Source organism: Triticum aestivum, chromosome 5A (genome assembly GCF_018294505.1).
Source record: "Triticum aestivum cultivar Chinese Spring chromosome 5A, IWGSC CS RefSeq v2.1, whole genome shotgun sequence".
Classification (NCBI taxonomy): domain Eukaryota; kingdom Viridiplantae; phylum Streptophyta; class Magnoliopsida; order Poales; family Poaceae; genus Triticum; species Triticum aestivum.
The window spans coordinates 328622442-328637109 of record NC_057806.1 but is presented as its reverse complement, the minus strand read 5'-3'; positions in this window follow the sequence as shown (position 1 = coordinate 328637109).

The window sequence follows — 14668 nt, the reverse complement described above, 5'->3', positions numbered from 1 at the left end:
ACCACATATAACAGTTCCAAGTTAGAGAAAGCACATGTGATGGTGGAGTAGGGGAGATGTACTCAGTACACGTATGTTCTAGAAACAGGAACACGTGTCATATTCACGCGCATTATGTGTAAAGTAAGCAGATGCAATTCGACAAAGTTAGAAGCAATACAAGCTAGACAGCATACGCAACATGCAACCACATATAATAGTGCCAAATTAGAGCAAGCACCTGTGATGGTGGAGTAGGGGAGATGTGCTCATCATCTACACAACTATGTTGATTGTCCAGCCTTGTGTAGTCTTGCGAATCTTGTTGGGAGGATGGCGGAGTAGAATCTATAGAGACCCCCTGTTTGAGTTGCTCCGAAGGACCACCATCATCCACTTCCGGACTAATTTCCTTCGGCTGTAATGATTTTGCATTGTGAAGTCAAACCGATAAGAAAAAGGAATAAAATTCGCTCTTCAGAACTCATTCATGCATGATACTGACGAACACTACTCGGATGAAAGGAAAACACAGGATGCGAGGATGGAATATGTATGAAAAACAGGATGGCGTGACATATTCACACCTATGCTGTGGTAACTAAGCAGAAGGCATTTCAACAAATTAGAAGCACTGCAAGCTAGACACCATATGAAAGATGCAACCAATATCACTCTGCCAAGTTCAAACTGTATGGCGTTTCAACAAATTAGAAGCAGTACATGCTAGAAATCATATGCAAGACACAACTAATATCACAGTGGCGACTTAAAGGTGCCTTATCATAAGTGACTGATGCGGGATATGCAAGAACAGTAGTCTGATGTAAGAACATCGTGTGATCAGATATAGTATGTTCTAGAAACAGGAACATATGTTATATTCACAAGCATTATGTGTAAAGTAAGCAGATGCAATTCAACAAAGTTAGAAGCAATAGTACAAGCTAGACATCATACGCAACATGCAACCACATATAATAGTGCCAAGTTAGAGCAAGCGCCTGTGATGGTGGAGTAGGGGAGATGTGCTCATCATCTACACAACTACGTTGACTGTCTAGCCTTGGCGTTGTCTTGTGAATCTTGTTGGGAGGATGGCGGAGTAGAATCTATAGAGAACCTCCATTTCAGTTGCTCGGAAGGACCACCATCATCCAATGCCTTGCCAATTTCCTTCAGCTTTATTGATTTTGCATTGTGAGGTCAAACCGACAAGAAAAAGGAATATAATTCGCTCTTCAGAACTCATTCATGCATGATACTGACGAACACTACTCTGATGAAAGTCAAAGTCATGATACGAGGATGGAATATGTATGAAAAAATGGACGGCTTGACATATTCACACCTATGGTGTGGTAACTAAGCAGAAGGCACTTCAACAAATTAGAAGCACTACAAACTAGACACCATATGAAAGGTGCAATCAATATCACTCTGCCAAGTTAAAACTATCTCGTCATAGGTGGCATTCATCAAACTAGACGCAATACATGCTAGAAATCATATTCAAGACGCAAACCAATATCACACTGCCAATTTAAAGGTGTCCCATCATAAGTGACTGATGCAGGATACACAAGAAGAGTAGTTTCATGTAAGAACATGGTGTGATAGACAGATATAGTATGTACCAAAAACAGGAAAGCGTGTCATATTCACACATATCATGTGTAAGCTAAGTACATGCAGTTTACACTAATTAGGAGCAATACAAGCTAGACACCATATGCAACATGCAACCAGATATCACACTGCCAAGTTAGAGCAAGCACCTTGGATGGTGGAGTAGGGGAGCAGAGACTTGGACCTTGTAATGCACTATCAGTACAAGGAGAATCGATACAGATGCTCCGTTTACATTGCTGCAGAGGACCACCATCATCGCCTTCCTTACTATTTTCCTCCCTCTTTCTTGATTTTGCCTTGTCAAGTCAAACCCACAAGAAAAAGGAATAAAATTTGCTCTTCAGAATTCATTGATGCATGATACTGACGAACACTACTTTCATGTAAGGCAACCGCATGATAGGAGGATGGAATATGTATGAAAAACAGGACGGCGTGACATATTGACATGTATGATGTATAAAGTGTAAATTAAGCACAAGGTGCTTGAACTTGTTAGAATCAATGCAAGCTAGAAACCATATGAAAGATGAAACCAATATCACTCTGCCAAATTAAAAGGTTGCCCTAACAAATGTATTTGACCAAATTAGAAGTAATACATGGCAACAGGCTAGAAATAATATGCAATATGCAACGAATAAAGGTGACTCATCGTAAGTGATTGATGCAGGATACAGAAGAGATGTAGTTTCATGTAAGAACAAGGTTAACACATAGATGTAGTGTGTACCAAAAATAGGAAGGCATGTCATATTCACAGGTATAATGTGTAAACTAAGCAGATGCAATTTACCCTAATTAGAAGCATTACAAGCTAGACACCGTATGCAACATGCAACCACATATCACACTGCGAAGTTAGAGCAAGCACCTGTGATGGTGATGTGGGGGAATTGCGGTCATCAACTAGAGATATACGTTGACTATCTTCATTTAGCTTTGCTATTTCTTGAGAATCATGTGGGGAGGATGAAACTGCACTCTTTAAACGAGTATGGCGTCTCACAGTAACCCACTGGGGTGACTGTCTCATCATAAGTGATTGACGAGGGATACAAAAGAGTTTAGTTTGATGTACGGACATGCTTAATAGACATATGTAGTATGTATCAAAAACATGAAGGCATGTCATTATCAAAGGTATAATGTGTAAAGTAAGCAGATGCAATTTAACCAAATTGGAAGCAATACAAGCTAGACACCATATGCAACATGCAACCACATTTGATAGCACGAAGTTAAAGCAAGCACCTGGGATGGTTGTGTGTGGCAATTGAGATCATCAACTGCAGAGCTACGTTTACTGTCTCCAACTTCTGACACTGCACCCTTTAGAGCACTGAAACGCTTAGTGCTTATCTTCGAATTACACTGGAGTGACTTCTGTCTTTTCTTTTCTGCATTCATCAACACTGCGTCAGAGTCTGAAATACCCATGCATAAAAAAACAATAGTGTGAGTATGGGTGAAGTGTGTGCACAATTAGTACAGTGTAAAGGTAGCAGATAGCAGGTCGGTGAAAAATAAATGATGGGAGACATATGATAGCTCTACAACATGCATGGCACACTAAATTACTACAGGATTCTATGAAAATAACGGTCGACTGAAAACAAATAGGTCAGTCCATTTTTTTGCACCGTCCAATGTACAAAGAACGGGCAGATCACCTTCATCTACCTCCAGCCAGTCAGTGTTGACAATCTTCCTCGAAACGCCAGCGACCACCGGCCTAGTCCCCTGCCTGCGCCCTCCCCTCGACCTCACCGCACCGCTGTGCTTGGCACCGCCCCCCGACCATTCATTCAAGCCCCGCCGGCCTCCATATCGGGCGCTAGCAGCTCCTGCGCCCCACACCCCTATGATAGACACCGATGTGCCGCTTCCCCGGCGAACAGGAGGACTAGGTGCTCCGCGCACCTAAACGGGTGCTGCTTCTTTTAATTGTGGTTCGACTGACCCTGAATTGAAATCCAGGCGGGCTACTGACCTCTAGCAAAGGTGAAATAGTAAAGGGAGGAAACCTTATGCATTTAGTATCATGAAGAAGATGCAGTAAGAAGCGCTCAACTAGTTTCTTTCATGGGATGAATACGGTGTGAGAAGAGACGTAAGGTTTGCACGAATAAGGGAAGAGGAGTACCTCTTTCTGCTGGCAGTGTTGTGTCCTCCTTCTGTTTTTCCAATGATGTTCTTGTGGTTCGCTGGAAACGAGAAGTTATGGAGGACGGTGGAGGCTTGGACGAACCCATGGCCAAGTTGTCGAGTGTCGTGCGGTGGCCGTCTGTCGGCGGTGGGGAACCAGATCCAAGATGGCGAACGACGGCATAGAGTGAACAACTCCGATGCGGTGGACAGTTGCAACAGTGGAGCGGCAACAGTGAGGTGTAGGACGGCGTGGTCGGAGTGGATCTGGTACAACGCACATCGGCGTCGGCGTCATGGAGGCAGCTCTACCTCGGCTTCAGCTGCTAAGTCCTTGAGGGCGTTGCAGTTGCGGTTGCGTTGGACGACGACATCGGCGTACCGGCTCCGGCGTGATGGAGGAGGGCGGCGGTGGATTGGGCGCTATGGGGTGGAGGACGGAAGAGGCTAGGGTTTCACGGCTGGTGGAGAGGGTATTTTGGTGCCCACGGAGTATGAATGGGGAAACGGAGGGAGGCGGGGAACTAAGGGGGAACAATGTTTCGGTTTGCGACGCGCTTGTTTGAAATTTGGGGAAAGTTACAAACTTTGCCCCCATCTAAAATTTCGAACATATTGCGGGTTGGGGGTAGGACAATAATCTCAGGTGTCCCAAATGTGGGCGGGATAGATTTCGGCCGAGCGCATGGATGTTTAGGCACCAACGGCGTATGAATGCTTCTCGGAGGCGGTTGAGACTGGTGTCTTGGTGAAGTTACAAACCTACCCTGGTTTAGACCTTTGGACATCGAGCCGATAGGCTACACGGGCCAGAGTCAGGATAGTAATTTCCTACCACCAAACATTAGTCTCGCACGGTTTCGGGTGACCAGAGGCCTATTTGGCGCTTCGTTCACTATTTGGGAGCAGAAGCATTAACGCTTTCAGTTCTCTTGAATTGAACTTTCAGGATTTGTCAAACTTCACAAATCTTTACTCTTGAAAATCCTAAAGCTACGATTATTTTGGAATGGAGGGGGTACATTTGAATATACATTGTACACGAGTATATATTAAATAATATGCAACTTACCTCAGTTCATGCATGGTTCCAGATATAATCTCCTTGGTTGCAAAAAAGAAGAAGTTAGACATGTGTATGAATATATATAGCATGTTCAAACGCACAACAAACATTGATGCCCCCTTTTACATCTGATTTACAAATTCCATTATCTCGGGTTCAAATAGATGAATGCACTTCCTATGAATTCGAATCTTCGAAACCCCCTTTATGTTGAATTCGACATGTATTCTATTTCGTAGCTAGCAATTTGGAATGTATCCATGCAAGTGACAAATGTATAAAGTGCTTCACAGTAACAACATGGAGTGCACTAATTAATGTTTATATATGAATTGCAAAAGCATCCATTGCCTGTATTTCAAACCGCTCTCACTCTATGGATCGATAATATGAAATAAACACATGCACATGCTAGAATTCAATAGAGTATGGGTGTCTGATAGACCGATTTTCGTCCATACGCAATTTGCAAAATTCATGATCTCATCCAAAAATAATAATGCCATTTATATTTTAATTTAATGCGTAGAACCGCCTTTTACACGTAGATGCACTATGCCTCAGCCCGTTCTTATAAACACGCTATATATCTCTCTATCTACCGCATAAGTGCACACACTTTATATGCATCGACATTTCTCTTTCACACATGCTCACAATCTCTCTCGAGGTGTCGAGGAGTCTCACGCACATGCTGTCTCTGCATCTCTCTCTCTGTCTCTCTGACTACTATGTACCACTCTTTTCACTAATCTCAGTTGGAAAACACTATTTCTCTGACATGCATATATACACATGCACGGTCTATACTAGCCCTCTATACGCACATATATGTGCCTACGTGTCTCCCGCACGCACATTATCTTTAGGCCTCTCTCGCACACATTGCCCCCCCCAGACACACCTCTCTCTTAGACTACCCACAGTGGGAGTAACATTGGTAGTAACATCACACATATCTAGGTTAAATAGATGATGCTACATGTAATAAATGAAGAAAGAGATGAAAGTGGTAACATAGCTAGTTACTACTAGTATGAGTAACATCACACATATCAAGGCAAGATGTGTCTATAACCTAATAAATGAAGTGCTCTATGTTACCACACATATGTTACTTCCCACTATAGAGGTAGTAACATAGACTAGTAACATGGGCATGTTACTAGTCTATATTACTACCCATTGTGGCTAGTCTTAGTAGTTGGCAGATATGGTTCCATCATATCATTCAGTAGGATATCCCTGACTGTTAGGTTGGATGGTAATACGAGGCAAAGTTTTACCCTAGTTCGGACCCTTGCAGTTGAGGAAAAAGCCTACTCCTGGTACTGTATATTAGTGATAGGGGTGTGTACAAAGTACATGTGAATATCAGGCATTGTGCATGTGTGTATACTATCGATGAACTAGCCCCCAAGCTTTTATAACATACTGGGGGCCTAGGGTTACAAATCATATATAGTCAGCTTATCACCAGTGGGGACAGAGTCCTCAGCGACTCTGGTAGCTAGCTTCGTGTTGTACGCCGAGTCCTCCACATGGGTCTTCATATAACACGTCTCCGTCCAACCTATGTGGCCTAGGATGGAACCGACCCATGAGTCCTCATGTTGACCCACCACAACTAGAAATGATGTGCCCACCACACCATACACGCAATCGGCCACTAAGAAAATAAGCATATACAATAGTACAATGTTATACATGAAAGTTAATTGCATGGTGCATCCAAAAATATTTGTTATGCATTGTGAATGTTTATATATTCTCCAAAAATATTAGTCACGGGAAAGAGAAACGAAGGGCATATCTCTCCTTGTCTCCACCAGACACCCCCTCTTTCTACACCACTTTCACATACGCATACAAACTATCTCTTGGCCCTCTAAAAGTATGCATGCACACGACACATTCACGCGTGACGGTCACTGTATTTCAAGCTAAAGCACTATACGGTCACTGGACTTCAGAATATGCTCATTACGGTCACCGCATACATTCTCGTGGTGATCATACGGTATCTAGCTCACGATACGTCTCCGTATTTCTTGATGACACTGATGGACTTTGCATTCGATGCGTGCTCCGTATTTTGTTGACGACACTTATGGTCATTGTATTTGAAGCGAAAGCACGATATGGTCACTGTACTTCAGAATAAGCTCATCACAGTCACCACATACATTTTGTCGTGCTAACCAACATGTGGTTCGATGATTAGGAGGACAGTGGTTTCTCGAGCCCACCAGGGTTAAAGTCTCGGTGCTCGCATTTCTCCTGGGTTAATTTCAGTATTTTCCGGCGTTGTGCGTTCAGTGGGAGGAGACGTTCTACTCAACTACGAGGCACCTATGGTGACTTCGTAAAATCTCAAGATCATATGATGGCTCACTCTCTCGAAGGTGCTCATAGGGGTAGGGTCTGTGTGTGCGCGCTTATAGCGGTGAGTGCTTGCGCATATATATGAGCCCTGACGTCTGTACCATGTTAAAAATACATGTCATGATTATACAGTCGCTGGCTCACCCGTACAACTCCGTATTTTGTTGATGACACAATCAATTGACTAGTCAAAAGTTCCACGTGGCGCAACTAGTGTTGCACCATCGGGATGCATAACCGTGGGGCCCACATGTCAGCCCGTATATGAAGGAAAGAAATGGTAGTTTGAGTCTGTACTGTGTTAATAAAATACATTTTAGGGTGATCATACGGTCACTGGCTCACCATACAGCTCCGTAATTTGTTGATGACACGATCAATTGACCAGTCAAATGGTCCACATTCAGCAGCGCACATTACCATAGGGCCCACCCGTCAGCGCGTATATGAAGGACAAAATTGGTAATAAATTAGTGGTCGGTGGGTACTCGAAGTCGCGAGACCTTTGGTTGGCAGTCGTCGGCGGTGGGGGAGCGTTGATTGGGCGGTGGGGTGGGGATCGCCGGAGAAAAAGCTCGGTGTGTGTGGGGGGGCTAGAGGGATGGCCGGTGCGGCGGCGGACCGGCGGTGGGGGTGGTTTCGGGGCGGGCGGGGCGGCGCGGGCCGGCCGCGGGCGGTGAGGGCCGGTGGTTCAGCCGGTGGTGGCTGGTGCCTCACGGCGGTGGAGTTTGATGATAAACTTCAGGGCCTTGATTTCGTATCCAACGGCTAGAAAATCTAATGACCAGAGATGAAAAAGTCAGTCGACTGACGTGTAGCCTCACCCCGCACGTACAGATGCATGCACGCAAGACACGCACGCATGCAAGCGTGCAACACTAACATGTACAGATAACAAACACACACACACATGCAGGCATGCAACACTGACACGTACACATGCACTCACGAACACACACACGTATGCACACATGCATGCAACACTGAAACGTACCCTTGCACGCACGCAACACTCGCATGCCTACATGCACACATCACACGACGCAAGACACACGCTCAACCTATATGTGCATGCACCCTTTGTTAAGGACATGGATTGTTACGGGTATTAATCAATCTTATCTGTGATAAGCAGAACATTGATGTTTGCAGCGGTCTTTATGAATCACAATGTATCAAATGGGCTATCAACATAGTAGGCTTATCTACATGAAAAGGATGACGTCACACTCAACGAACAATCAACGGTTTATGAAATGCCCGCTTCTAACCGCCCTGGCCCACCAAAGGTTCCTCTGTTGTGCGCTGCCTGCGTTGGGTCACTGACATGCAGGCCATGTACCCAAAGAGCCCACACATCAGTGGAAGAATGACGCGGTGTCCTACGTCAGAGTCGAGGGTGCCACTCGCTGCACTCCCGGCTGAACATGCCTCCTTGCCCCATTCAAACACCTCCGTGAAACCCGCCCGTGTGGAAGCCAAGAAACCCACTCTGGACACACGTTCGGCATTAAACGCAACACCGGCCAAGCTCCTCCCATGCGCCATCTATTTAATCTCCTATTTAAATGAGGCCAAACGCCGGCCAAGAATCGCACACCTTCGCCGCTCCCCTATCTCCTCCTTCACCATTTTGTCCACTCTTACAATGGCTTACGAAGAGTAGTTATTCCGCACAAGCCATTTGTCTAGGTTTGTATCTCTCACACACACCCACGTAAGTGGGGGACATGCACGAAGAGAAGAGGTGCACACACGGTGCACATACTCCCGTCTCTTTCCCAACCACACCCGGGCGGGTACACGGTGGAGCTCATTTCTGTACGAAAAGGCAGCCCACGTGGTAATTTGACCGTGTACTGGTTGTCCACTTGGTGGAGGGAGGATCGTCTACCATGGGTGAACAAACAAATTGCGACTTGACTCATTATGTTAAAGAAGAGGCAAACCATGTGGGGCCTACCTTAGAGGCAAGGCTCTATACACTGGAGTACTTTTGATGTGTCCCTTCAACTCGTAGAACAAGGAGAAGCTTGCTTAGTACGCCATCTCCCCCGCCCACGGGCGCGGTGGCTCGCGGATGAGGTGAAGCTTGCTTACTAGTAGTAGTACTGTACGCCTTACTCCCGCTCCCTCGCCCACGCGCGCGGTGGCTCGCAGGACGAGGAGAAAATTTTACTACTCCCTCCATTCACTCCTCGTCCCTACTACCTTGGTTAGAGAGATTATCATATTGTTTGGAATATATATGTCCTTTAGTACTCCCTCCATTTACTTATACAATGCCACTATAAAAAATACATTTTGCACCTATACAAGGCCACAAATAGTAATCGAGAAAAAAGTTACTACTCCCTCCTTTCCAGTTTATAGCTCAATTTCAAAATCTCTCCAACCAAGGTAGACGGTGAGTGGTCGAATTAATTTCGTACTCCTAGTTTGCACAAGTAATTAGTACGCTCGTTTTTCTCAAGAAGTTATGTTTACCGATGCATTAATTAGAACGAATGCATGAATGACCACTAAATTTCCATGAACTTCTACATGCATTGGTGAGTTTTCTCTTGACACTGCTTGCATCGGGTGATCTAACGCACCTCGAAATCAACATGTGATGGTACTACTACTAGTAGTAGAACTGAGACTTATAAAATGTAAAAACAAATGTTTTTTAGATGAGCCCTATAAACCCTAGTGGGTACGTACTCCGTAAAATCAGATTTTCCCAAAACTAAGTCGCTCAACCTTTATTTGCTTGTTTCCCTTCCTGCCTCATTGCCTCGAACAGACTATGCCAAACTCCCCTGCCTGCCGCGCGGGAAAAGACCCACCCTCGCCTTTTTTAGTCCGGGTTTGTATCTATGGATCGCGTGAAGCAGCAAAAACCCAAGCCGTGTCTTGTACTCCTCCGTCAACGCTTGCTTTCATGAATTCTGTACTTCATGTCGCCAACATGTGGGACATATAGCAACCGGGTCGACGTGTCAAGCACCAAATAACAGTGCAGAACAGCAAGGGGGACAGTGGTACTGCCCCAGTAGTAGTAGTAGTAATGAGCAATGAGACGCCAAATCACAATGCCGCACCTTCCTAGACGGACGAAGCAACCATTATTTCACACTTTGGTTCGCCATCATCTCAAACCACGTAGTATTGCTTCTGCCTCAAGAGGGACACGCGCATCACCTTGGTACATCATGACATGTGGGACCACATGACATGCCATGCTCCCCCGCTGACCGCTCGGTAAAATCACCTCATTTTTACTACTATACTTCCTCCGTATCGGTTTACATGGCATGCACGTCGTTCTAGGTTGAGAATTTAACTGGCTATATATGTGATGAACAGTATATGTTTAGAAACTACATCCGCTTAATAATCCAATGATATACTTTTTGTGACATAGTAACTCATATTTAGTTAGTCAAATGGATGGCCTAGAACTATGTGCACGCCCTATAAACCGAGACGCCTAAAAACGAGACGGAGAGGGTAGTTCAGTACGTATCTTTTTAGATCAATATAGTCGGGATTCACCAAGGAGCAAAACCAAGTGGTAGGCTGCACCTATCGTGTTGGCGTAGCAACTCAAGCATGGTCAGTCCGCACACGAAATGGCGACACACTTAACAGGACCCCTTTGGCCAACATGTGGCTCATCCACCGTCTTGTTCCATGTGTGATGCGCCAAATTACAGTTCGGAGTAGCGCTTGGAATTGGAGTCACCTCGGTCGTAGCGCCGCAGTAGTAGAAAATGAGCGATGAGGGGTCAAATCACAAAGCCCCACCTTTCCCGCATTAAGCTGGACGGACGAAGCAACCATCATTTCACTCTAGGGCACAAGAGCATAAAGAAAGAGAAAACCAATGATGCGCGCGGCAGCTACCTAGGGCACCCTAGGGTAGGGGTCTCCACTACAGATCATATATTTTTTTGAAAGCGCCTCCACTACAATCGGCTTCTCCCTCGTCCTCTTGAAGAAAACCGATGATGCGTGCGGCGGTAGGGTTTGTAGGAGTACTACTATGGCGTGCGGGGCCATGTCATAGTAAATGGGAGAGGGATTGAGTTTGAGTCGACGCCTTAAATATGTGTGGGCCGCTTGGTTTTAGGGGAACGGGCAGCATTTTGGGTTCAGGGACCAGTGGAGATATAGTACGTACAAAAAATTGTGGACGTAGGTTCGACCGAAAGGCAATGATGCATGGGCCCTGCATTTTGATATACCCGGGGCCGCGTGAAATTTGCTACTCTACTCAAAACTAGTAAGGTACACATGCATTGAACGCATGAGATTTCGAAACCAAATTATGAATAAATACACACTATAGCATGTAAAGCTTTGAGTCATATATGCATGATGTAGATGTTTGTTTAGTTCGTATAGTTCATCTTATTCAAAATCAATTAGTTTTATAAAAAATGTTAAGATTCATGGGGTTGTGCATTGTAAAGCATAAAGTAAAAAACAAATAATGGCAATTCATTTAGAAAAAAATCAATTATGATACGAAAGATTCTCGAACAAAGGAGAAGTGCTTGTGTTTTGAGGTTTGTGCATTATGCTTAAGTTCAACCATGGAGTCTTCTAAATTGTACATGTGGCAGATCTGGTGGAATGTTGATTATATCCAATGGCCAGTAGTGCTCGGATTTGCCATCTCTGCACTGTCGGATTAGCTTCATCCAGCGACCATCTTTCAAAGTTATTCGCACACTATATAGTTCTTGTGCCATAGTTGCGTGTCTTGGAAAAAAGCTACTAGTGGCTTGTACTAGCTATTTAGGACTAGAAGATGTATACATGGAAGTTGTAAGGAAAGAGAGGACATGGAGTATCTCAATTCCTATGAGTAGGGATTGGAAAAGAGATGTCATTTGGTTCACATCATAGGAACTTTTCTATTGAATCTAGAGATGACATGTATCTGAATTCCTATGAGGAGGGATTAGAAAAGAGATGTAATTTGGTTCATATCATAGGAACTTTTCTCTTGAATATACGCTAATGTTTATTTTCCTTTGAAATTATGGGAGTATAGGAATCCATTCATATGAACCAAGTGGCTCTAAAGCTATAGAAATGATATCATGTTTATTTCCTTTGAAATGTGGAGTATATGAATCTATTCCTATGAACCAATTGGCTTTGAAGGAAAAAATCCTATAAAAATCATATCATATAGAGTTCCTATGATATTCCTCCACACCAAAGGATGGTCGAAATTGCTGCAGGTGATACGATGGTCTTTGTTTGTAGACTCCTCCCCCATCTTTATAGTTACCTCCCGAATATGAATGAAATGATATATACAGGGTATTCTACATGTGCAATTTGGTACACGAAAACTCCGTAAAAGTTTGTGAGGTTCGAATTTTCAATAAAGCTATATGCACTGCATTTTGGAATGGAGGGAGCATACGGCAGTTGCTAACACTCACGTGGAAGATTTGTGTGTAGGAGGAGTGGCTGTTCTGTTAAATGACATGTCAAAACTGACACTGTCGGATGCCGATCTAACGGTTCTTACGGCGTTCGTCAGGAAAAGGCTTGTGGCGAATGTTTGTCGGATAATGATTTACAGACACATGCATTGCATTTATACGTGCCCCCCTCTGTCTCAAGCACACGCACCCTCACGAGTCACGACTCTCCCTAGTCCTCTCGCACCCACCATCTATCTGTAGGTAGACGTCACACACATATGTGCTCTTCACACCCTATCCTCAGAACTTCTAAAAAACAAAAGATGTCGCGCACATTTTATTTAGCTCACACTTACACACTTATACTATTACTCTTGTGGCAAACGTTCTTTGGGCATAGTATATTGTACTCTCACGAAGAGAAGCGGTGCACGCACACACTAGTTCTCTCACACCCACTCGCGGGTACATGTAGGAGCGCATTTTTTTGAAGCTGGTACAACAAAATCACTCCACTATATATATAAACAGGAGCCTTAGCGCTTGCTTTACTAGGGTTCCTCTCGTTCACTCTCTCATGCTCTCCAGATCTAAGCAAGACATAGGTGGCCACACCCTCTCTCAACTCACGGCTGGTCACAAATCCGGCCGGACAACCTCGACTGGGGCAGGGGTGTAGGTGCATAGTTCATGCTGTCGTCGGCAGCGAGGGAGGAGACCAACGGCTGCCCGCGCGTCCCGATCGGCGGCCGTGCCGTTCTCTCCGAGAGAGCGCCGGCTCGGGAGGGCCTCCGACCCCTTCTTCCTCCCTGCGGTATTGTGGACAAGATGCGGCCTCCCGGCGCCGTCTTTGCCACATGCCGACGACCCTCAGGTATATATTCCTTCAAAACCTGCCTTAGTCTACTGCCCCAGCTCCCCACTTGGCTTCGTGTGGATCTTTTTAAACTTCCGTCCGTTGTTCCAAAGCCACCTAGACTTTTACTATTATTAGAGGTAAAGCTAGTTCATACAATCGACTCTAAGAGTTGGTTAAAACAGGGAAGAAAGTGGGAAAGCTGTAGCATGAATCTAGGACTTGGTTCTAAGAGGAAACGGGGGAAAGTAGTAGATACTGGCTACCCAACCGGTCTCTTGGTTGAAAATACAAAGAAAGCACGATGGATGGCGAAGGGTGGGGGAAGTGGACCTATCTCTTGGTTGAAAAAGGAAAGAAAGTGACGGGTGTTGGGGGACAACGCAAATGAGAATGAGCAGGTCTAGATTTCCTATGCTCACATAGGAAAATGTCACCGAGGAGATAAAAAATGGGACAAATGCAGACATGCTGCCCGAGTGTTTGCCGCTCTCGACAACCACATCTGCCTCACCACTTTATGCCCCTGTTGTCCCTACGCCCATATCGCTACCGTTAATGTAAAATCACATGAAGCATTAAGCAATGCCAGCTAATGTCACTATAAGTAATGGTCTAGTGCCGTCGATAAATTGAAGCAATGCCACCACCATTTTATGAAGTGCTTCCGTCTTCCTTTATTTCCCATGAATTGTGTTTTTGCAATTACACTTAAATCTCACACCGCTAACATAGTAACATTGCTTCATCCCAGTGGAACTGCATAAATTTGATTGCACATTTACTGACCATGTGCTACTCTCATGACAGTAATACTAATGCTATTGTTCCGCATGTTAATCTAGTGGCAGTGTTGATGTGATGTGATGCTACTTACTTAAGGACACTTTCATACTGTCAATCTAGTGCCAATTATAACACAATAGATGTTGTTGTTAACCATACGCCACTACAAAATATCTGTCACTGTTTAAATAACCGTATTTCGTATTTACGCAAACAGGGATGTCTTCTCCATATCGTTTCGGGATGTCTGTCTCCGTATCGTTTCTATCCGCGCAATCAAAAGCACACACCTCACTTTTAGTAGAACTGCGCAAGATGAGATGGCTATCCCTCATTGTCGTCGTCTAACCACTTGTCTTCTAGGTATTCCTACATTGGTAGTTA